The sequence below is a fragment of the Rhipicephalus microplus genome, unplaced genomic scaffold, assembly GCF_043290135.1.
Source record: "Rhipicephalus microplus isolate Deutch F79 unplaced genomic scaffold, USDA_Rmic scaffold_111, whole genome shotgun sequence".
Classification (NCBI taxonomy): Eukaryota; Metazoa; Arthropoda; class Arachnida; order Ixodida; family Ixodidae; genus Rhipicephalus; species Rhipicephalus microplus.
Window position 1 is genome coordinate 528,766 of NW_027464683.1, and position 25,353 is coordinate 554,118.

Genomic DNA, 25,353 nt, shown 5'->3' on the forward strand with positions numbered 1-25,353 from the left:
CAAGTCGGGAACTACGATATCTAATGTGAAAGCGCATGAAACCGTCGTAATCTTGTAGAAAACATTGTAAAGTGGCGAGTAAAACGTTTTCTAACGATAGAAGTGCGAAGGTTAGGTTAGGTTAGGTTAGTTTAAGCTAGGTAGCGTCGTGAAACTGCCAAAAACGACGTCATCTAACGAGATAGTGTTGTTTTATAGCGAGTATTAAACTGCGATAGGTGAAATGTTGTGAAAGCACACAAAACGGCATGAACAAGCCAAATACTGCGTGTTCTACCGTTACAAGTGCGAAACTGCTATATTGTGATATTCTCGTTAAATCGCATGCAAGCATCGTGAAACCTTAAAGAACAATGTCATTTAGCGAGATACAGCGTTCTGTACTGCAATAAGTTGGTGAAAAACTGTGAGGTTATGCAAATATCGTAATTGTGAACAAAACAGTGTAATAGAGCGTTTTTAGATACAAGTGCGAATGTTAGGTTAGGTTAAGATATGAACCGTCGTAAAACCGCATTAAACAATGTCAATTACTGAGATGCAGTGTTTTTCACCATTAAAAGTGGGGAACTGCGATATTTAATGTGAAAGCGCTTGCAACCGTCGTTAGGTTAGGTTTGGTTAGGTTAGGTTAGGTTAGGTTAGGTTAGGTTAGGTTAGATTAGGTTGGGTTGAGTTGGGTTAGGTTAGGTTAGGTTAGGTTAGGTTGGGTTAGGTTAGGTTAGGTTAGGTTAGGTTACGTTAGGTTAGGTTACGTTAGGTTAGGTTAGGTTAGGTTAGGTTGGGTTAGGTTAGGTTAGGTTAGGTTACGTTAGGTTAGGTTACGTTAGGTTAGGTTAGGTTAGGTTACGTTAGGTTAGGTTAGGTTAGATAAGGATAATTTGGTTAGGTTAGGTAAGGTTAGGTTAGGTTAGGTTAGGTTGGGTTGGGTGTTGTTGGGTTGGGTTGGGTTGGGTTGGGTTAGGTTAGGTTAGGTTACGTTAGGTTAGGTTAGGTTAGGTTACGTTAGGTTAGGTTAGGTTATGTTAGGTTAGGTTGGGTTAGGTTAGGTTAGGTTACGTTAGGTTAAGGTATGAACCGTCGTAAAACCGCAATAAACAATGTCACTTAGTGAGATGCAGTGTTTTTCACCTTTACAAGTTGGGAACTGCGATATCTAATGTGAAAGCGCTTGAAACCGTCGTAATGTTGTAGAAAGCAATGTAAAGTAGCGAGTAAAACGTTTTCTAACGATAGAAGTGCGAAGGTTATGTTAGGTTAAGTTATGTTAGTTTAAGCTAGGTAGCGTCGTGAAACCACCAAAAACGACGTCATCTAACGAGATAGTGTTGTTTTATTGCGAGTACGAAACTGCGATAGGTAAAATGTTGTGAAAGCACACAAAACGGCATGAACAAGCCAAATACTGCGTGTTGTACCGTTACAAGTGCGAAAGTGCTATGTTGTGACATTCTCGGTAAAGCGCATGCAAGTATCGTGAAACCTTAATGAACGATGTCATTTAGCGAGATACAGCGTTCTGTACTGTAATAAGTTGGTGAGAAACTGTGAGGTCAAGCAAATATCGTAATTGTGAACGAAACAGTGTAATTGAGCGTCTTTAGATACAAGTGCGAATGTTAGGTTAGGTTGACATATCAACCGTCGTAAAACCGCATTAAACAATGTCACTTAGTGAGATGTAGTGTTTTTCAACATTACAAGTCGGGAACTACGATATCTAATGTGAAAGCACATGAAACCGTCGTAATCTTGTAGAAAACATTGTAAAGTGGCGAGTAAAACGTTTTCTAACGATAGAAGTGCGAGGGTTAGGTTAGGTTAGGTTTGTTTAAGCTAGGTAGCGTCGTGAAACTACCAAAAACGACGTCATCTAACGAGATAGTGTTGTTTTATAGCGAGTATTAAACTGCGATAGGTGAAATGTTGTGAAAGCACACAAAACGGCATGAACAAGCCAAATACTGCGTGTTCTACCGTTACAAGTGCGAAACTGCTATATTGTGATATTCTCGCTAAATCGCATGCAAGCATCGTGAAACCTTAAAGAACAATGTCATTTAGCGAGATACAGCGTTCTGTACTGCAATAAGTTGGTGAAAAACTGTGAGGTTATGCAAATATCGTAATTGTGAACAAAACAGTGTAATAGAGCGTTTTTAGATACAAGTGCGAATGTTAGGTTAGGTTAAGATATGAACCGTCGTAAAACCGCAATAAACAATGTCAATTACTGAGATGCAGTGTTTTTCACCATTAAAAGTGGGGAACTGCGATATTTAATGTGAAAGCGCTTGCAACCGTCGTTAGGTTAGGTTAGGTTAGGTTAGGTTAGGTTAGGTTTGGTTAGGTTAGGTTAGGTTAGGTTAGGTTAGATTAGGTTAGGTTGGGTTGAGTTGGGTTAGGATAGGTTAGGTTAGGTTAGGTTGGGTTAGGTTAGGTTAGGTTAGGTTAGGTTACGTTAGGTTAGGTTACGTTAGGTTAGGTTAGGTTAGGTTACGTTAGGTTAGGTTAGGTTAGGTAAGGATAATTTGGTTAGGTTAGGTAAGGTTAGGTTAGGTTAGGTTAGGTTGGGTTGGGTGTTGTTGGGTTGGGTTGGGTTGGGTTAGGTTGGGTTAGGTTAGGTTAGGTTACGTTAGGTTAGGTTAGGTTACGTTAGGTTATGTTAGGTTAGGTTAGGTTACGTTAGGTTAGGTTAGGTCAGGTAAGGTTAGGTTACGTTAGAATAGGTTAGGTGAGGTCACGTTAGGTTAGGTTAAGTTAGGTTAGGTTAGGTTTGGTTAGGTTAGGTTAGGTTAGCTTAGGTTAGGTTAGGTTAGAATGGGTTGGGTTAGGTTGGGTTAGGTTAGGTTAGGTTAGGTTAGGTTGGGTTAGGTTAGTTTAGGTTAGGTTAGGTTAGGTTAGGTTAAGTTGGGTTGGGTTAGGTTAGGTTAGGTTAGGTAAGGTTAGGTTAGGTTAGGTTAGGTTAGGTTAAGGTATGAACCGTCGTAAAACCGCATTAAACAATGTCACTTAGTGAGATGCAGTGTTTTCACCATTACAAGTCGGGAACTGCGATATCTAATGTGAAAGCGCTTGCAAACGTAGTTAGGTTAGGTTAGGTTAGGTTAGGTTAGGTTTGGTTAGATTAGGTTAGGTTAGGGTATGTTAGGTAAGGTTTGGTTAGGTTATCTAATGTGAAAGCGCTTGCAAACGTAGTTAGGTTAGGTTAGGTTAGGTTAGGTTAGGTTTGGTTAGATTAGGTTAGGTTAGGGTATGTTAGGTAAGGTTTGGTTAGGTTAGGTTAGGTTAGGTTGGGTTAGGTGAGGTTAGGTTAGGTTAAGATATGAACCGCGCAAAAACCGCATTAAACAATGTCACTTAGTGAGATGCTGTGTTTTCCATCATTACAAGTCGGGAACTGCGATATCTAATGTGAAAGCGCATGAAACCGTCGTAATCTTGTAGAAAACATTGTAAAGTAGCGAATAAAACGTTTTCTAACGATAGAAGTGCGAAGGTTCGGTTAGTTTGAGCTAGGTAGCGTCGTGAAACCACCAAAAACGATGTCATCTAACGAGATAGTGTTGTTTTATTGCGAGTACGAAACTGCGATAGGTGAAATATTGGGAAAGCACACAAAATGGGATGAACTAGCCAGATACTGCGTCTTGTGCCGTTACAAGTGCGAAACTGCTTTATTGTGATATTCTCGTTAAAGCGCATGCAAGTATCGTGAAACCTTAAAGAACGATGTCATCTAGCGAGATACAGCGTTCTGTACTGTAATAAGTTGGTGAGAAACTGTGAGGTCAAGCAAATATCGTAATTGTGAACGAAACAGTGTAATTGAGCGTATTTAGATACAAGTGCGAATGTTAGGTTAGGTTGACATATCAACCGTCGTAAAACCGCATTAAACAATGTCACTTAGTGAGATGTAGTGTTTTTCAACATTACAAGTCGGGAACTACGATATCTAATGTGAAAGCGCATGAAACCGTCGTAATCTTGTAGAAAACATTGTAAAGTGGCGAGTAAAACGTTTTCTAACGATAGAAGTGCGAAGGTTATGTTAGGTTGAGTTATGTTAGTTTAAGCTAGGTAGCGTCGTTAAACCACCAAAAACGACGTCATCTAACGAGATAGTGTTGTTTTATTGTGAGTACGAAACTGCGATAGGTAAAATGTTGTGAAAGCACACAAAACGGCATGAACAAGCCAAATACTGCGTGTTGTACCGTTACAAGTGCGAAACTGCTATGTTGTGACATTCTCGGAAAAGCGCATGCAAGTATCGTGAAACCTTAAAGAACGATGTCATTTAGCGAGATACAGCGTTCTGTACTGTAATAAGTTGGTGAGAAACTGTGAGGTCAAGCAAATATCGTAATTGTGAACGAAACAGTGTAATTGAGCGTCTTTAGATACAAGTGCGAATGTTAGGTTAGGTTGACATATCAACCGTCGTAAAACCGCATTAAACAATGTCACTTAGTGAGATGTAGTGTTTTTCAACATTACAAGTCGGGAACTACGATATCTAATGTGAAAGCGCATGAAACCGTCGTAATCTTGTAGAAAACATTGTAAAGTGGCGAGTAAAACGTTTTCTAACGATAGAAGTGCGAAGGTTAGGTTAGGTTAGGTTAGTTTAAGCTAGGTAGCGTCGTGAAACTACCAAAAACGACGTCATCTAACGAGATAGTGTTGTTTTATAGCGAGTATTAAACTGCGATAGGTGAAATGTTGTGAAAGCACACAAAACGGCATGAACAAGCCAAATACTGCGTGTTCTACCGTTACAAGTGCGAAACTGCTATATTGTGATATTCTCGTTAAAGCGCATGCAAGCATCGTGAAACCTTAAAGAACAATGTCATTTAGCGAGATACAGCGTTCTGTACTGCAATAAGTTGGTGAAAAACTGTGAGTTTATGCAAATATCCTAATTGTGAACGAAACAGTGTAATAGAGCGTTTTTTAATACAAGTGCGAATGTTAGGTTAGGTTAAGATATGAACCGCGCTAAAACCGCGTTAAACAATGTCACTTAGTGAGATGCTGTGTTTTCCACCATTACAAGTCGGGAACTGCGATATCTAATGTGAAAGCGCATGAAACCGTCGTAATCTTGTAGAAAACATTGTAAAGTAGCGAATAAAACGTTTTCTAACGATAGAAGTGCGAAGGTTCGGTTAGTTTGAGCTAGGTAGCGTCGTGAAACCACCAAAAACGATGTCATCTAACGAGATAGTGTTGTTTTATTGCGAGTACGAAACTGCGATAGGTGAAATATTGGGAAAGCACACAAAATGGGATGAACTAGCCAGATACTGCGTCTTAGGCCGTTACAAGTGCGAAACTGCTTTATTGTGATATTCTCGTTAAAGCACATGCAAGTATCGTGAAACCTTAAAGAACGATGTCATCTAGCGAGATACAGCGTTCTGTACTGTAATAAGTTGGTGAGAAACTGTGAGGTCAAGCAAATATCGTAATTGTGAACGAAACAGTGTAATTGAGCGTATTTAGATACAAGTGCGAATGTTAGGTTAGGTTGAGATATCAACCGTCGTAAAACCGCATTAAACAATGTCACTTAGTGAGATGTAGTGTTTTTCAACATTACAAGTCGGGAACTACGATATCTAATGTGAAAGCGCATGAAACCGTCGTAATCTTGTAGAAAACATTGTAAAGTGGCGAGTAAAACGTTTTCTAACGATAGAAGTGCGAAGGTTAGGTTAGGTTAGGTTAGTTTAAGCTAGGTAGCGTCGTGAAACTGCCAAAAACGACGTCATCTAACGAGATAGTGTTGTTTTATAGCGAGTATTAAACTGCGATAGGTGAAATGTTGTGAAAGCACACAAAACGGCATGAACAAGCCAAATACTGCGTGTTCTACCGTTACAAGTGCGAAACTGCTATATTGTGATATTCTCGTTAAATCGCATGCAAGCATCGTGAAACCTTAAAGAACAATGTCATTTAGCGAGATACAGCGTTCTGTACTGCAATAAGTTGGTGAAAAACTGTGAGGTTATGCAAATATCGTAATTGTGAACAAAACAGTGTAATAGAGCGTTTTTAGATACAAGTGCGAATGTTAGGTTAGGTTAAGATATGAACCGTCGTAAAACCGCATTAAACAATGTCAATTACTGAGATGCAGTGTTTTTCACCATTAAAAGTGGGGAACTGCGATATTTAATGTGAAAGCGCTTGCAACCGTCGTTAGGTTAGGTTTGGTTAGGTTAGGTTAGGTTAGGTTAGGTTAGGTTAGGTTAGATTAGGTTGGGTTGAGTTGGGTTAGGTTAGGTTAGGTTAGGTTAGGTTGGGTTAGGTTAGGTTAGGTTAGGTTAGGTTACGTTAGGTTAGGTTACGTTAGGTTAGGTTAGGTTAGGTTAGGTTGGGTTAGGTTAGGTTAGGTTAGGTTACGTTAGGTTAGGTTACGTTAGGTTAGGTTAGGTTAGGTTACGTTAGGTTAGGTTAGGTTAGATAAGGATAATTTGGTTAGGTTAGGTAAGGTTAGGTTAGGTTAGGTTAGGTTGGGTTGGGTGTTGTTGGGTTGGGTTGGGTTGGGTTGGGTTAGGTTAGGTTAGGTTACGTTAGGTTAGGTTAGGTTAGGTTACGTTAGGTTAGGTTAGGTTATGTTAGGTTAGGTTGGGTTAGGTTAGGTTAGGTTACGTTAGGTTAAGGTATGAACCGTCGTAAAACCGCAATAAACAATGTCACTTAGTGAGATGCAGTGTTTTTCACCTTTACAAGTTGGGAACTGCGATATCTAATGTGAAAGCGCTTGAAACCGTCGTAATGTTGTAGAAAGCAATGTAAAGTAGCGAGTAAAACGTTTTCTAACGATAGAAGTGCGAAGGTTATGTTAGGTTAAGTTATGTTAGTTTAAGCTAGGTAGCGTCGTGAAACCACCAAAAACGACGTCATCTAACGAGATAGTGTTGTTTTATTGCGAGTACGAAACTGCGATAGGTAAAATGTTGTGAAAGCACACAAAACGGCATGAACAAGCCAAATACTGCGTGTTGTACCGTTACAAGTGCGAAAGTGCTATGTTGTGACATTCTCGGTAAAGCGCATGCAAGTATCGTGAAACCTTAATGAACGATGTCATTTAGCGAGATACAGCGTTCTGTACTGTAATAAGTTGGTGAGAAACTGTGAGGTCAAGCAAATATCGTAATTGTGAACGAAACAGTGTAATTGAGCGTCTTTAGATACAAGTGCGAATGTTAGGTTAGGTTGACATATCAACCGTCGTAAAACCGCATTAAACAATGTCACTTAGTGAGATGTAGTGTTTTTCAACATTACAAGTCGGGAACTACGATATCTAATGTGAAAGCACATGAAACCGTCGTAATCTTGTAGAAAACATTGTAAAGTGGCGAGTAAAACGTTTTCTAACGATAGAAGTGCGAGGGTTAGGTTAGGTTAGGTTTGTTTAAGCTAGGTAGCGTCGTGAAACTACCAAAAACGACGTCATCTAACGAGATAGTGTTGTTTTATAGCGAGTATTAAACTGCGATAGGTGAAATGTTGTGAAAGCACACAAAACGGCATGAACAAGCCAAATACTGCGTGTTCTACCGTTACAAGTGCGAAACTGCTATATTGTGATATTCTCGCTAAATCGCATGCAAGCATCGTGAAACCTTAAAGAACAATGTCATTTAGCGAGATACAGCGTTCTGTACTGCAATAAGTTGGTGAAAAACTGTGAGGTTATGCAAATATCGTAATTGTGAACAAAACAGTGTAATAGAGCGTTTTTAGATACAAGTGCGAATGTTAGGTTAGGTTAAGATATGAACCGTCGTAAAACCGCAATAAACAATGTCAATTACTGAGATGCAGTGTTTTTCACCATTAAAAGTGGGGAACTGCGATATTTAATGTGAAAGCGCTTGCAACCGTCGTTAGGTTAGGTTAGGTTAGGTTAGGTTAGGTTAGGTTTGGTTAGGTTAGGTTAGGTTAGGTTAGGTTAGATTAGGTTAGGTTGGGTTGAGTTGGGTTAGGATAGGTTAGGTTAGGTTAGGTTGGGTTAGGTTAGGTTAGGTTAGGTTAGGTTACGTTAGGTTAGGTTACGTTAGGTTAGGTTAGGTTAGGTTACGTTAGGTTAGGTTAGGTTAGGTAAGGATAATTTGGTTAGGTTAGGTAAGGTTAGGTTAGGTTAGGTTAGGTTGGGTTGGGTGTTGTTGGGTTGGGTTGGGTTGGGTTAGGTTGGGTTAGGTTAGGTTAGGTTACGTTAGGTTAGGTTAGGTTACGTTAGGTTATGTTAGGTTAGGTTAGGTTACGTTAGGTTAGGTTAGGTCAGGTAAGGTTAGGTTACGTTAGAATAGGTTAGGTGAGGTCACGTTAGGTTAGGTTAAGTTAGGTTAGGTTAGGTTTGGTTAGGTTAGGTTAGGTTAGCTTAGGTTAGGTTAGGTTAGAATGGGTTGGGTTAGGTTGGGTTAGGTTAGGTTAGGTTAGGTTAGGTTGGGTTAGGTTAGTTTAGGTTAGGTTAGGTTAGGTTAGGTTAAGTTGGGTTGGGTTAGGTTAGGTTAGGTTAGGTAAGGTTAGGTTAGGTTAGGTTAGGTTAGGTTAAGGTATGAACCGTCGTAAAACCGCATTAAACAATGTCACTTAGTGAGATGCAGTGTTTTCACCATTACAAGTCGGGAACTGCGATATCTAATGTGAAAGCGCTTGCAAACGTAGTTAGGTTAGGTTAGGTTAGGTTAGGTTAGGTTTGGTTAGATTAGGTTAGGTTAGGGTATGTTAGGTAAGGTTTGGTTAGGTTATCTAATGTGAAAGCGCTTGCAAACGTAGTTAGGTTAGGTTAGGTTAGGTTAGGTTAGGTTTGGTTAGATTAGGTTAGGTTAGGGTATGTTAGGTAAGGTTTGGTTAGGTTAGGTTAGGTTAGGTTGGGTTAGGTGAGGTTAGGTTAGGTTAAGATATGAACCGCGCAAAAACCGCATTAAACAATGTCACTTAGTGAGATGCTGTGTTTTCCATCATTACAAGTCGGGAACTGCGATATCTAATGTGAAAGCGCATGAAACCGTCGTAATCTTGTAGAAAACATTGTAAAGTAGCGAATAAAACGTTTTCTAACGATAGAAGTGCGAAGGTTCGGTTAGTTTGAGCTAGGTAGCGTCGTGAAACCACCAAAAACGATGTCATCTAACGAGATAGTGTTGTTTTATTGCGAGTACGAAACTGCGATAGGTGAAATATTGGGAAAGCACACAAAATGGGATGAACTAGCCAGATACTGCGTCTTGTGCCGTTACAAGTGCGAAACTGCTTTATTGTGATATTCTCGTTAAAGCGCATGCAAGTATCGTGAAACCTTAAAGAACGATGTCATCTAGCGAGATACAGCGTTCTGTACTGTAATAAGTTGGTGAGAAACTGTGAGGTCAAGCAAATATCGTAATTGTGAACGAAACAGTGTAATTGAGCGTATTTAGATACAAGTGCGAATGTTAGGTTAGGTTGACATATCAACCGTCGTAAAACCGCATTAAACAATGTCACTTAGTGAGATGTAGTGTTTTTCAACATTACAAGTCGGGAACTACGATATCTAATGTGAAAGCGCATGAAACCGTCGTAATCTTGTAGAAAACATTGTAAAGTGGCGAGTAAAACGTTTTCTAACGATAGAAGTGCGAAGGTTAGGTTAGGTTAGGTTAGTTTAAGCTAGGTAGCGTCGTGAAACTACCAAAAACGACGTCATCTAACGAGATAGTGTTGTTTTATAGCGAGTATTAAACTGCGATAGGTGAAATGTGAAAGCACACAAAACGGCATGAGCAAGCCAAATACTGCGTGTTCTACCGTTACAAGTGCGAAACTGCTATATTGTGATATTCTCGTTAAATCGCATGCAAGCATCGTGAAACCTTAAAGAACAATGTCATTTAGCGAGATACAGCGTTCTGTACTGCAATAAGTTGGTGAAAAACTGTGAGGTTATGCAAATATCGTAATTGTGAACAAAACAGTGTAATAGAGCGTTTTTAGATACAAGTGCGAATGTTAGGTTAGGTTAAGATATGAACCGTCGTAAAACCGCATTAAACAATGTCAATTACTGAGATGCAGTGTTTTTCACCATTAAAAGTGGGGAACTGCGATATTTAATGTGAAAGCGCTTGCAACCGTCGTTAGGTTAGGTTAGGTTTGGTTAGGTTAGGTTAGGTTAGGTTAGATTAGGTTAAATAAAACTTGTAGCTGGGCGAGTTGGTTCATAATACTGGGTAAACTGGTGTGCGCACAAAAAAACAGACAAACGACAGCAAAGAAGAGACAGGGACAAGCGCAGACTTTCAACTAAATTTAATTCTTCGTCAACCTTCAATTTACAGTCGCACAGAACATAGTCAAGTGGTCACGAGGACAGAACCTAATAGTTTACAACAGGCCACGCAAAAAATGACGCTCACTATCAAAAAGCGAAATGGATGTATCACTAACACAGGTATTGCCTCTAGCAGAAATATAAAACGCTTCCATCAGTTCCCGGGCTGTGGTATCAGCACTCCGACCCAAAATCCTAATCTCCGAGAAAATCGGTGAGCACGTGCAAGCTTTGCAATGCGCGGGCAAATGCGTGATCCCGTTATTTTTAAGTGACAGCTCATGTTCCCTTGCACGGTCGTTCACGCAACGCCCCGTATGACCCACGTAAAATTTCCCACAAGACAGCGGTATTTCGTAGACAACGCCCGTCGCACATTTCACATACACAAACGCGTGCTTCTTTCCGCAACCACCGGATCTCTTCTCGCCAGGGAGGATTCTGGGACAAAGTCCAGCCAACTTACGTGGGGCGGAGAACACGATCGGCACACCGTGTCTACTCGCTATCTTTTTGAGGTTGTGGGAAATGCGATGCATATAAGGCATCACCTCCGGACGCCACCTGCGACGCAGGCCAGGGTTCCCGCTGGAACGGACTGCTTTGGCATCACGCAGAAGCACTTCAGCGACTGCCGAGACTTTTTTGTGCGCACACCAGTTTACCCAGTAGATTAGGTTAGGTTGGGTTGAGTTGGGTTAGGTTAGGTTAGGTTAGGTTAGGTTGGGTTAGGTTAGGTTAGGTTAGGTTACGTTAGGTTAGGTTACGTTAGTTAGGTTAGGTTAGGTTAGGTTGGGTTAGGTTAGGTTAGGTTAGGTTAGGTTACGTTAGGTTAGGTTAGGTTAGGTAAGGATAATTTGGTTAGGTTAGGTAAGGTTAGGTTAGGTTAGGTTAGGTTGGGTTGGGTGTTGTTGGGTTGGGTTGGGTTGGGTTAGGTTGGGTTAGGTTAGGTTAGGTTACGTTAGGTTAGGTTAGGTTAGGTTACGTTAGGTTATGTTAGGTTAGGTTAGGTTACGTTAGGTTAGGTTAGGTCAGGTAAGGTTAGGTTACGTTAGAATAGGTTAGGTTAGGTTACGTTAGGTTAGGTTAAGTTAGGTTAGGTTAGGTTTGGTTAGGTTAGGTTAGGTTAGCTTAGGTTAGGTTAGGTTGGGTTGGGTTGGGTTAGGTTGGGTTAGGTTAGGTTAGGTTAGGTTAGGTTGGGTTAGGTTAGTTTAGGTTAGGTTAGGTTAGGTTAAGTTGGGTTGGGTTAGGTTAGGTTAGGTTAGGTAAGGTTAGGTTAGGTTAGGTTAGGTTAGGTTAGGTTAGGTTAAGGTATGAACCGTCGTAAAACCGCATTAAACAATGTCACTTAGTGAGATGCAGTGTTTTTCACCTTTACAAATTGGGAACTGTGATATCTAATGTGAAAGTGCTTGAAACCATCGTAATGTTGTAGAAAGCAATGTAAAGTAGCGAGTAAAACGTTTTCTAATGATAGAAGTGCGAAGGTCATGTTAGGTTGAGTTATGTTAGTTTAAGCTAGGTAGCGTCGTGAAACTACCAAAAACAACGTCATCTAACGAGATAGTGTTGTTTTATTGCGAGTACGAAACTGCGATAGGTGAAATGTTGTGAAAGCACACAAAACGGCATGAACAAGCCAAATACTGCGTGTTGTACCGTTACAAGTGCGAAACTGCTATGTTGTGATATTCTCGTTAAAGCGCATGCAAGCATCGTGAAACCTTAAAGAACGATGTCATTTAGCGAGATACAGCGTTCTGTACTGCAATAAGTTGGTGAAAAACTGTGAGGTTATGCAAATATCCTAATTGTGAACGAAACAGTGTAATAGAGCGTTTTTTAATACAAGTGCGAATGTTAGGTTAGGTTGTAGTAGTAGTAGTAGTAGTAATTTATTTTATGTCTTGAAAGGCAAGAAAAAGGATACAGAAGCAAAAGGCGTTTCATACGCCTGACAAAGGCCTCTGCACCTGTAGTTCGTCACAGATGCACTTTTTTTTTTTTTTTTTTTTTTTGCAGATACAAACAAGCAACAAAAACTAACATGTCATGTACCACATGAGCGCTAACAAAAGAAATACAGGAATAAAAAAAAAAAAAAAACAAGCAACATATAATACACTTAGCATAATACAGATGCAGGAACATAAAATGGATGCATCGTATACCATAATGAACTACTTACTTTCTTAACATTAACATTCTACCTACTCTTTTTACACAATATAGATTAGTGATGATAAGTTATTTCTTTTTTGATCAAAATTTCTTTAACTTGTTTTTTAAATGTCCCTAGGCTGACGTCAAACTGCAAGCCATTTTGGAATTCATTTACTATTCGCGTTGATTGGTAATGCAGTGTTTGCTTTCCGTAATTTGTCATGGTTCTCGGTAAACGCTGTAAGTTTCTTCTTGCAGGATAACGTTGGTCATTTTCTTTTTGTTTATACCACTTATTTTTGTGTACCTCTTGAAGCAGTTTAAAATAATATATTTGGTTTGCCTTTAAGATTTCATGTTTATCAAAGAGCACTGAAGTGCGCAAACGGTCTATTCTACCCTGGTAATTTTCATAACAGCGAAGTATTTTCTTTTGTAGCATTATAAGTTTGTTATAATTTTTCGCTGTTGTGGTACCCCATACTAGTACGCCGTAACAAAGTCTCGAATAGAATAGGGCATTGTACAAATTTTTCTTCAGCCACTGAGGAATGAGGGAACCAATTCTGTACAGGCATCCTACCGTTCCCGCAAGTTGCCTAACTAAATGATTAACGTGGACATTCCACGTTAAGTCTTCACTGAACCATACCCCCAGAAATTTTTGATGTTTTTCTCGTTTTATGATGTTCCCGTCAAAGCTTATCTTTATGTCATATTTAACATGTTTATTTATTGGGCGAAATATAATATATGTCGTCTTCTTGGCATTTAACTGTAGCTTGTTTTGTTTAAGCCAGTTTGAGAGTGACGTCATATATTCATTTACATTTTTTTCTAGTATTTCTAAGTGATCTGATGTGAAAAATACATTTGTGTCGTCTGCATACATAATAAGCTGTGGTGAGGCGGGTATACATACAATATCATTAACATAAAGCAAAAAGAGCAAAGGACCCAGTATAGAACCCTGCGGAACTCCTTGGGTCAACTGAAGCCGACTTGATGTGGCTGTCTTCATTTGTACTAGTTGGTACCGGTTATGCAAATAGTTTTGTAATAGCTTAAGGGTGACCCCACGTATGCCGTACCGTGATAGTTTCCGTAACAATATATCATAATGTATTGAATCGAAGGCTTTTTTTAAGTCCAAAAATAAACCAAGCGTAAATTTCTTATTTTCCATATTTGTAATTATTTGATCTTTAATAATCGTTAACGCTTGTTCAGTAGACTTGTTTTTCTGAAAACCATACTGACATGTTGTGATGATGCCATACTTATTGAAAAAGGATATCAACCTGTCGTGAATAACGCCTTCAAAAACCTTTGATAATGTCGAGAGTACTGAAACGGGTCTATAATTTGACATATTATTAATGCCACCTCCTTTGTAAATTGGGGTTACCCTTGCAACTTTTAACTGTGCCGGAAACACGCCTGTTTTCAGTACAAGATTTACTATGTAAGCAAGCGCCTCGGATATTAGCGGACATATCAACTTTAGTTCAGCTGCGGTGATTTCGTCTATACCTGGCGTCACATTGCTCTTAAGTTTTTTTATTAGGTTAGCTATCTCAGCACTGTCAGTAGGAAGCATAAAGATTGAATTCTGCATAGCTGTTGTTTCTTCGAAACACGAGTCATCTTCTCTTTCAGAAAAACCACTATACGCGCCCGCATTGACGAAATGACGATTTATAGCATTGGCTAGGTTCTCTCCACGCAGCACCACGTTTTCCTCTTGCATTTCTGTGATGTCATGTCTTGCTTTCTTTCTCCCAGTAAGGGCATCCACTGTTTCCCAGACCCTTCTTGGGTTATCACATATGTTCTGAAATTTTTTCTGATAATATTCTCGTTTAGCCTTTTTTAAGTCTGATGTAAGTGCGTTGCGGTATTTTTTGTACTCGGCAAATGCTTCGGGTTCTCGTAGGCTTAAAAAATTTTTAAAAAGGCCATTTTTTATTTGAATACGTTTATAAAGCGAGCAGTCTATCCAAGGTTTCCGGCAAGTTTTTCTCTTTTGAAAAGAGACTTCTTTCCTAGGAAATGCCGTGTTGTAACAGTGACGTAATGCATTCAAAAAACCATTATAGGCCTCATCAGCATCTTTTATCTTATATATATCATTCCAATCTACTGCTTTGACGAGCTGAAAGAATAAGTTCTTACTTTCACTATTTATGTTGCGTCGGACGAAGGTTTCCTTCTGTTGCTTTTGGTGTTTCAATAACAAGGGTATGTAACAAAAAACTGGCAAATGATCGCTAAGATCACTTGACACGATACCGCTTATGATCTCCGCTGGGTTCGAATTTGTAACGCATATATCGAGTAATGTTGCACTGTCCCTGGTCACTCTGGTAGGGGAACATACATGATTTGCACAACCAAACGCAGAAAGCAGTGTCTCAAAATGTACGGCGGGCGTATCGTTTGCAGCAAGATTGATATTAATGTCCCCCATGATAACATAAGAAGTGTTGTGAAGTAATGGGGAAGATAGGAGTGTGTCTATAAACTCTAAAAAACGTGTTTTGTGCCCTTGAGGCGGCCTATAAATGACAATCGCTACAAGTTTATCAACCTTTATAGCCAAACATTCAAAATCTGTTGTGATTACCGACAGTTCTAGTTTTTCATGGGTATATTTTTCTTTTACATAAATTGCGACTCCACCTCCTTTTCTGTCCGCGCGGCAAAGATGCTCAGATCGATATCCAGGAAAACTTGGGACATTATTATCATCGGTTAACCACGTTTCAGTGAACATGAGCATATCAAAGTTTATTGCCGCGGTGTCTAGAAAAATGCTTATGTCGTCTATTTTACTTCTAATACTCCTGGCATTCACATGTAAAGCAGAAAGGAAATTTTTATTTTGTGGATAACACGATTTTAAATCAAGAACATTGTAATACTTATGAGTTTCACTGAAAACACTCATAGTGAACAACGAAAAACAACATTGGTACACGCAAGATACACTCAGCAAACTCAGCACATTTTTTCTATGTCATCTTGACAGGTCACATTAACCACAGCAGAAGATTCATCCTTACGGCAAGCACTCTACCACCAGAAGTCCAGACAAACTTCCATTGTTTTTCCTTTTTTCTTTGGATGGCGGCTGAAAGCAGCGCCTTGTTAGCTTGAGTTAGGTGCTCATTTACAAAAATAGCAGCCCCTGGTCTAAGACCAAGCATTGAAGTGTCTAATCTCCTCTTTCTACATTTAGCCAGAAAATCATTCCTCTTTCCACGCCTGACGAACCGAGCAAGAATGTTCTGAATTGTAGGTTTTGGCGTGCGAACCCAGTGACAAATGTCAATATCTGACGTGTCAACGGTCTCACCCACGCTATCCCCAATCTTTTGAAGAATACTGAGAGCATCACTACCAGGTGGTATGCCTTTAATCTCCAGGTTATTTGAACGCTGATACTGCTCTAGCTCATCACACTTCTTCGACAGGCGCTCATTCTCTGTCTTTAGTTTCCTGTTTTCACTAAGCAGTTCCTTCATTTCCTGCCTTAATGTCCTGATATCTTCTGCGACGTCTTTAACATCATTGCATACATCAGAACAAAAAGACACTCCCTCTTTCAGTTCCTTCATTTCTACCCGGAAATCCCGTTTGAAGTTCTCAAACGCCCTGAACAGGTCACGTAACTCTTTAGAATCTGAAGTATCTTTTCCAGAGCCCTTACTTCCCATTTCCAAAATGTCATGCACAACAACAGCAAAGACGCTATGTTCGGCAGCAGTGCACTCCTATGCCAGAGAAACAAATGGGACTAGCCTCACCTGCAAAGCAGTAGATTGAGCGTCAGAGGTACGCCTTTCTTGTGCACTGCTGCCGAACTAAGCGAGCCGCAGGATTCCGCCGTCTTTTCTACTGTTCGCCGTCACTCCCTCCGTGTCAGCTGTCTTGATAGGCTCATGCGCCGAAATGGCTGCGCAGAAACGCCGAAGCGATGTCCGGGGGCCAGCGTGTCTTGCTTGTTCGTTGAAGAAACGGCAGTATTTCCACGAGGCTCGGTAGGCCGACTTGGCAGGGAAATCTGCAAAGCAGTAGATTGAGCGTCAGAGGTACGCCTTTCTTGTGCACTGCTGCCGAACTAAGCGAGCCGCAGGATTCCGCCGTCTTTTCTACTGTTCGCCGTCACTCCCTCCGTGTCAGCTGTCTTGATAGGCTCATGCGCCGAAATGGCTGCGCAGAAACGCCGAAGCGATGTCCGGGGGCCAGCGTGTCTTGCTTGTTCGTTGAAGAAACGGCAGTATTTCCACGAGGCTCGGTAGGCCGACTTGGCAGGGAAATCTGCAAAGCAGTAGATTGAGCGTCAGAGGTACGCCTTTCTTGTGCACTGCTGCCGAAAGGTTAAGATATGAACCGTCGTAAAACCGCATTAAACAATGTCACTTAGTGAGATGCAGTGTTTTTCACCATTACAAGTTGGGAACTGCGATATCTAATGTGAAAGCACTTGCAAACGTCGTTAGGTTAGGTTAGGTTAGGTTAGGTTACGTTAGGTTAGGTTTGGTTAGGTTAGGTTAGGTTAGGTTAGGTTATGTTAGGTTAGGTTGGGTTAGGTTAGGTTAGGTTACGTTAGGTTAAGGTATGAACCGTCGTAAAACCGCAATAAACAATGTCACTTAGTGAGATGCAGTGTTTTTCACCTTTACAAGTTGGGAACTGCGATATCTAATGTGAAAGCGCTTGAAACCGTCATAATGTTGTAGAAAGCAATGTAAAGTAGCGAGTAAAACGTTTTCTAACGATAGAAGTGCGAAGGTTATGTTAGGTTGAGTTATGTTAGTTTAAGCTAGGTAGCGTCGTGAAACCACCAAAAAGGACGTCGTCTAACGAGATAGTGTTGTTTCATTGCGAGTACGAAACTGCGATAGGTAAAATGTTGTGAAAGCACACAAAACGGCATGAACAAGCCAAATACTGCGTGTTGTACCGTTACAAGTGCGAAAGTGCTATGTTGTGACATTCTCGGTAAAGCGCATGCAAGTATCGTGAAACCTTAAAGAACGATGTCATTTAGCGAGATACAGCGTTCTGTACTGTAATAAGTTGGTGAGAAACTGTGAGGTCAAGCAAATATCGTAATTGTGAACGAAACAGTGTAATTGAGCGTCTTTAGATACAAGTGCGAATGTTAGGTTAGGTTGACATATCAACCGTCGTAAAACCGCATTAAACAATGTCACTTAGTGAGATGTAGTGTTTTTCAACATTACAAGTCGGGAACTACGATATCTATTGTGAAAGCGCATGAAACCGTCGTAATCTTGTAGAAAACATTGTAAAGTGGCGAGTAAAACGTTTTCTAACGATAGAAGTGCGAAGGTTAGGTTAGGTTAGGTTAGTTTAAGCTAGGTAGCGTCGTGAAACTACCAAAAACGACGTCATCTAACGAGATAGTGTTGTTTTATAGCGAGTATTAAACTGCGATAGGTGAAATGTTGTGAAAGCACACAAAACGGCATGAACAAGCCAAATACTGCGTGTTCTACCGTTACAAGTGCGAAACTGCTATATTGTGATATTCTCGTTAAATCGCATGCAAGCATCGTGAAACCTTAAAGAACAATGTCATTTAGCGAGATACAGCGTTCTGTACTGCAATAAGTTGGTGAAAAACTGTGAGGTTATGCAAATATCGTAATTGTGAACAAAACAGTGTAATAGAGCGTTTTTGATACAAGTGCGAATGTTAGGTTAGGTTAAGATATGAACCGTCGTAAAACCGCATTAAACAATGTCAATTACTGAGATGCAGTGTTTTTCACCATTAAAAGCGGGGAACTGCGATATTTAATGTGAAAGCGCTTGCAACCGTCGTTAGGTTAGGTTAGGTTAGGTTAGGTTAGGTTTGGTTAGGTTAGGTTAGGTTAGGTTAGGTTAGGTTAGATTAGGTTAGGTTGGGTTGAGTTGGGTTAGGTTAGGTTAGGTTAGGTTAGGTTAGGTTGGGTTAGGTTAGGTTAGGTTCGGTTACGTTAGGTTAGGTTACGTTAGGTTAGGTTAGGTTACGTTAGGTTAGGTTAGGTTAGGTAAGGATAATTTGGTTAGGTTAGGTAAGGTTAGGTTAGGTTAGGTTAGGTTGGGTTGGGTGTTGTTGGGTTTGGTTGGGTTGGGTTAGGTTGGGTTAGGTTAGGTTAGGTTACGTTAGGTTAGGTTAGGTTAGGTTACGTTAGGTTATGTTAGGTTAGGTTAGGTTACGTTAGGTTAGGTTATGTCAGGTAAGGTTAGGTTACGTTAGAATAGGTTAGGTTAGGTTACGTTAGGTTAGGTTAAGTTAGGTTAGGTTAGGTTTGGTTAGGTTAGGTTAGGTTAGCTTAGGTTAAGTTGGGTTGGGTTAGGTTAGGTTAGGTTAGGTAAGGTTAGGTTAGGTTAGGTTAAGGTATGAACCGTCGTAAAACCGCATTAAACAATGTCACTTAGTGAGATGCAGTGTTTTCACCATTACAAGTCGGGAACTGCGATATCTAATGTGAAAGCGCTTGCAAACGTCGTTAGGTTATTTTAGCTTAGGTTAGGTTAGGTTAGGTTAGGTTAGGTTTGGTTAGGTTAGGTTAGGTTAGGGTATGTTAGGTAAGGTTTGGTTAGGTTAGGTTAAGTTAGGTTGTGTTAGGTAAGGTTAGGTTAGGTTAAGATATGAACCGCGCTAAAACCGCATTAAACAATGTCACTTAGTGAGATGTAGTGTTTTTCAACATTACAAGTCGGGAACTACGATATCTAATGTGAAAGCGCATGAAACCGTCGTAATCGTGTAGAAAACATTGTAAAATTGCGAGTAAAACGTTCTCTAACGATAGAAGTGCGAAGGTTAGGTTAGGTTAGGTTAGGTTAGTTTAAGCTAGGTAGCGTCGTGAAACTACCAAAAACGACGTCATCTAACGAGATAGTGTTGTTTTATTGCGAGTATTAAACTGCGATAGGTGAAATGTTGTGAATGCACACAAAACGGCATGAACAAGCCAAATACTGCGTGTTCTACTGTTACAAGTGCGAAACTGCTATATTGTAATATTCTCGTTAAAGCGCATGCAAGCATCGTGAAACCTTAAAGAACAATGTCATTTAGCGAGATACAGCGTTCTGTACTGCAATAAGTTGGTGAAAAACTGTGAGGTTATGCAAATATCGTAATTGTGAACGAAACAGTGTAATAGAGCGTTTTTCAATACAAGTACGAATGTTAGGTTAGGTTAAGATATGAACCGTCGTAAAACCGCATTAAACAATGTCACTTAGTGAGATGCAGTGTTTTTCACCATTACAAGTTGGGAACTGCGATATCTAATGTGAAAGCGCTTGCAAACGTCGTTAGGTTAGGTTAGGTTAGGTTAGGTTAGGTTACGTTAGGTTAGGTTTGGTTAGGTTAGGTTAGGTTAGGTTATGTTAGGTTAGGTTGGGTTAGGTTAGGTTAGGTTACGTTAGGTTAAGGTATGAACCGTCGTAAAACCGCAATAAACAATGTCACTTAGTGAGATGCAGTGTTTTTCACCTTTACAAGTTGGGAACTGCGATATCTAATATGAAAGCGCTTGAAACCGTCGTAATGTTGTAGAAAGCAATGTAAAGTAGCGAGTAAAACGTTTTCTAACGATAGAAGTGCGAAGGTTAGGTTAGGTTAGGTTAGTTTAAGCTAGGTAGCGTCGTGAAACTACCAAAAACGACGTCATCTAACGAGATAGTGTTGTTTTATAGCGAGTATTAAACTGCGATAGGTGAAATGTTGTGAAAGCACACAAAACGGCATGAACAAGCCAAATACTGCGTGTTCTACCGTTACAAGTGCGAAACTACTATATTGTGATATTCTCGTTAAATCGCATGCAAGCATCGTGAAACCTTAAAGAACAATGTCATTTAGCGAGATACAGCGTTCTGTACTGCAATAAGTTGGTGAAAAACTGTGAGGTTATGCAAATATCGTAATTGTGAACAAAACAGTGTAATAGAGCGTTTTAGATACAAGTGCGAATGTTAGGTTAGGTTAAGATATGAACCGTCGTAAAACCGCATTAAACAATGTCAATTACTGAGATGCAGTGTTTTTCACCATTAAAAGTGGGGAACTGCGATATTTAATGTGAAAGCGCTTGCAACCGTCGTTAGGTTAGGTTAGGTTAGGTTAGGTTAGGTTAGGTTTGGTTAGGTTAGGTTAGGTTAGATTAGGTTAGGTTGGGTTGAGTTGGGTTAGGTTAGGTTAGGTTAGGTTAGGTTGGGTTAGGTTAGGTTAGGTCAGGTTAGGTTAGGTTAGGTTAGGTTACGTTAGGTTAGGTTAGGTTAGGTAAGGATAATTTGGTTAGGTTAGGTAAGGTTAGGTTAGGTTAGGTTGGGTTGGGTGTTGTTGGGTTGGGTTGGGTTGGGTTAGGTTAGGTTAGGTTACGTTAGGTTAGGTTAGGTTAGGTTACGTTAGGTTATGTTAGGTTAGGTTAGGTTACGTTAGGTTAGGTTAGGTCAGGTAAGGTTAGGTTACGTTAGAATAGGTTAGGTTAGGTTACGTTAGGTTAGGTTAAGTTAGGTTAGGTTAGGTTTGGTTAGGTTAGGTTAGGTTGGGATGGGTTGGGTTAGGTTGGGTTAGGTTAGGTTAGGTTAGGTAAGGTTAGGTTAGGTTAGGTTAGGTTAGGTTAAGGTATGAACCGTCGTAAAACCGCATTAAACAATGTCACTTAGTGAGATGCAGTGTTTTCACCATTACAAGTCGGGAACTGCGATATCTAATGTGAAAGCGCTTGCAAACGTCGTTAGGTTATTTTAGCTTAGGTTAGGTTAGGTTAGGTTAGGTTAGGTTAGGTTTGGTTAGGTTAGGTTAGGTTAGGTTAGGGTATGTTAGGTAAGGTTTGGTCAGGTTAGGTTAGGTTAGGTTGTGTTAGGTAAGGTTAGGTTAGGTTAAGATATGAACCGCGCTAAAACCGCATTAAACAATGTCACTTACTGAGATGCTGTGTTTTCCACCATTACAAGTCGGGAACTGCGATATCTAATGTGAAAGCGCATGAAACCGTCGTAATCTTGTAGAAAACATTGTAAAGTAGCGAATAAAACGTTTTCTAACGATAGAAGTGCGAAGGTTCGGTTAGTTTGAGCTAGGTAGCGTCGTGAAACCACCAAAAACGATGTCATCTAACGAAATAGTGTTGTTTTATTGCGAGTACGAAACTGCGATAGGTGAAATATTGGGAAAGCACACAAAATGGCATGAACTAGCCAGATACTGCGTCTTGTGCCGTTACAAGTGCGAAACTGCTTTATTGTGATATTCTCGCTAAAGCGCATGCAAGTATCGTGAAACCTTAAAGAACGATGTCATCTAGCGAGATACAGCGTTCTGTACTGTAATAAGTTGGTGAGAAACTGTGAGGTCAAGCAAATATCGTAATTGTGAACGAAACAGTGTAATTGAGCGTATTTAGATACAAGTGCGAATGTTAGGTTAGGTTGAGATATCAACCGTCGTAAAACCGCATTAAACAATGCCACTTAGTGAGATGTAGTGTTTTTCAACATTACAAGTCGGGAACTACGATATCTAATGTGAAAGCGCATGAAACCGTCGTAATCTTGTAGAAAACATTGTAAAATTGCGAGTAAAACGTTTTCTAACGATAGAAGTGCGAAGGTTAGGTTAGGTTAGGTTAGTTTAAGCTAGGTAGCGTCGTGAAACTACCAAAAACGACGTCATCTAACGAGATAGTGTTGTTTTATTGCGAGTATTAAACTGCGATAGGTGAAATGTTGTGAATGCACACAAAACGGCATGAACAAGCCAAATACTGCGTGTTCTACCGTTACAAGTGCGAAACTGCTATATTATGATATTCTCGTTAAAGCGCATGCAAGCATCGTGAAATCTTAAAGAACAATGTCATTTAGCGAGATACAGCGTTCTGTACTGCAATAAGTTGGTGAAAAACTGTGAGGTTATGCAAATATCGTAATTGTGAACGAAACAGTGTAATAGAGCGTTTTTCAATACAAGTACGAATGTTAGGTTAGGTTAAGATATGAACCGTCGTAAAACCGCATTAAACAATGTCACTTAGTGAGATGCAGTGTTTTTCACCATTACAAGTTGGGAACTGCAAAATCTAATGTGAAAGCGCTTGCAAACGTCGTTAGGTTAGGTTAGGTTAGGTTAGGTTAGGTTAGGTTAGGTTAGGTTAGGTTAGGTTAGGTTAGATTAGGTTAGGTTGGGTTGAGTTGGGTTAGGTTAGGTTAGGTTAGGTTAGGTTGGGTTAGGTTAGGTTAGGTTAGGTTACGTTAGGTTAGGTTACGTTAGGTTAGGTTAGGTTAGGTTACGTTAGGTTAGGTTAGGTTAGGTAAGGATAATTTGGTTAGGTTAGGTAAGGTTAGGTTAGGTTAGGTTAGGTTGGGTTGGGTGTTGTTGGGTTGGGTTGGGTTAGGTTGGGTTAGGTTAGGTTAGGTTACGTTAGGTTAGGTTAGGTTAGGTTACGTTAGGTTATGTTAGGTTAGGTTAGGTTACGTTATGTTAGGTTAGGTCAGGTAAGGTTAGGTTACGTTAGAATAGGTTAGGTTAGGTTACGTTAGGTTAGGTTAAGTTAGGTTAGGTTAGGTTTGGTTAAGTTAGGTTAGGTTAGCTTAGGTTAGGTTAGGTTGAGATGGGTTGGGTTAGGTTGGGTTAGGTTAGGTTAGGTTAGGTTAGGTTGGGTTAGGTTAGTTTAGGTTAGGTTAGGTTAGGTTAGGTTAAGTTGGGTTGGGTTAGGTTAGGTTAGGTTAGGTAAGGTTAAGTTAGGTTAGGTTAGGTTAGGTTAAGGTATGAACCGTTGTAAAACCGCATTAAACAATGTCACTTAGTGAGATGCAGTGTTTTCACCATTACAAGTCGGGAACTGCGATATCTAATGTGAAAGGGCTTGCAAACGTAGTTAGGTTAGGTTAGGTTAGGTTAGGTTAGGTTAGGTTAGGTTTGGTTAGGTTAGGTTAGGTTAGGTTACGTTAGGTTAGGTTAGGTCAGGTAAGGTTAGGTTACGTTAGAATAGGTTAGGTTAGGTTACGTTAGGTTAGGTTAAGTTAGGTTAGGTTAGGTTTGGTTAGGTTAGGTTAGGTTAGGTCAGGTAAGGTTAGGTTACGTTAGAATAGGTTAGGTTAGGTTACGTTAGGTTAGGTTGGGTTAGGTTAGTTTAGGTTAGGTTAGGTTAGGTTAGGTTAAGTTGGGTTGGGTTAGGTTAGGTTAGGTTAGGTAAGGTTAGGTGAGGTTAGGTTAGGTTAGGTTAAGGTATGAACCGTCGTAAAACCGCATTAAACAATGTCACTTAGTGAGATGCAGTGTTTTCACCATTACAAGTCGGGAACTGCGATATCTAATGTGAAAGCGCTTGCAAACGTAGTTAGGTTAGGTTAGGTTAGGTTAGGTTAGGTTAGGTTTGGTTAGGTTAGGTTAGGTTAGGTTAGGTTAGGGTATGTTAGGTAAGGTTTGGTTAGGTTAGGTTAGGTTAGGTTGCGTTAGGTAAGGTTAGGTTAGGTTAAGATATGAACCGCGCTAAAACCGCATTAAACAATGTCACTTAGTGAGATGCTGTGTTTTCCACCATTACAAGTCGGGAACTGCGATATCTAATGTGAAAGCGCATGAAACCGTCGTAACATTGTAGAAAACATTGTAAAGTAGCGAATAAAACGTTTTCTAACGATAGAAGTGCGAAGGTTCGGTTAGTTTGAGCTAGGTAGCGTCGTGAAACCACCAAAAACGATGTCATCTAACGAGATAGTGTTGTTTTATTGCGAGTACGAAACTGCGATAGGTGAAATATTGGGAAAGCACACAAAATGGCATGAACTAGCCAGATACTGCGTCTTGTGCCGTTACAAGTGCGAAACTGCTTTATTGTGATATTCTTGTTAAAGCGCATGCAAGTATCGTGAAACCTTAAAGAACGATGTCATCTAGCGAGATACAGCGTTCTGTACTGTAATAAGTTGGTGAGAAACTGTGAGGTCAAGCAAATATCGTAATTGTGAACGAAACAGTGTAATTGAGCGTATTTAGATACAAGTGCGAATGTTAGGTTAGGTTGAGATATCAACCGTCGTAAAACCGCATTAAACAATGTCACTTAGTGAGATGTAGTGTTTTTCAACATTACAAGTCGGGAACTACGATATCTAATGTGAAAGCGCATGAAACCGTCGTAATCTTGTAGAAAACATTGTAAAATTGCGAGTAAAACGTTTTCTAACGATAGAAGTGCGAAGGTTATGTTAGGTTGAGTTATGTTAGTTTAAGCTAGGTAGCGTCGTGAAACCACCGAAAACGACGTCATCTAACGAGATAGTGTTGTTTTATTGCGAGTACGAAACTGCGATAGGTAAAATGTTGTGAAAGCACACAAAACGGGATGAACAAGCCAAATACGGCGTGTTGTACCGTTACAAGTGCGAAACTGCTATGTTGTGACTTTCTCGGTAAAGCGCATGCAAGTATCGTGAAACCTTAAAGAACGATGTCATTTAGCGAGATACAGCGTTCTGTACTGTAATAAGTTGGTGAGAAACTGTGAGGTCAAGCAAATATCGTAATTGTGAACGAAACAGTGTAATTGAGCGTCTTTAGATACAAGTGCGAATGTTAGGTTAGATTGACATATCAACCGTCGTAAAACCGCATTAAACAATGTCACTTAGTGAGATGTAGTGTTTTTCAACATTACAAGTCAGGAACTACGATATCTAATGTGAAAGCGCATGAAACCGTCGTAATCTTGTAGAAAACATTGTAAAGTGGCGAGTAAAACGTTTTCTAACGATAGAAGTGCGAAGGTTAGGTTAGGTTAGGTTAGTTTAAGCTAGGTAGCGTCGTG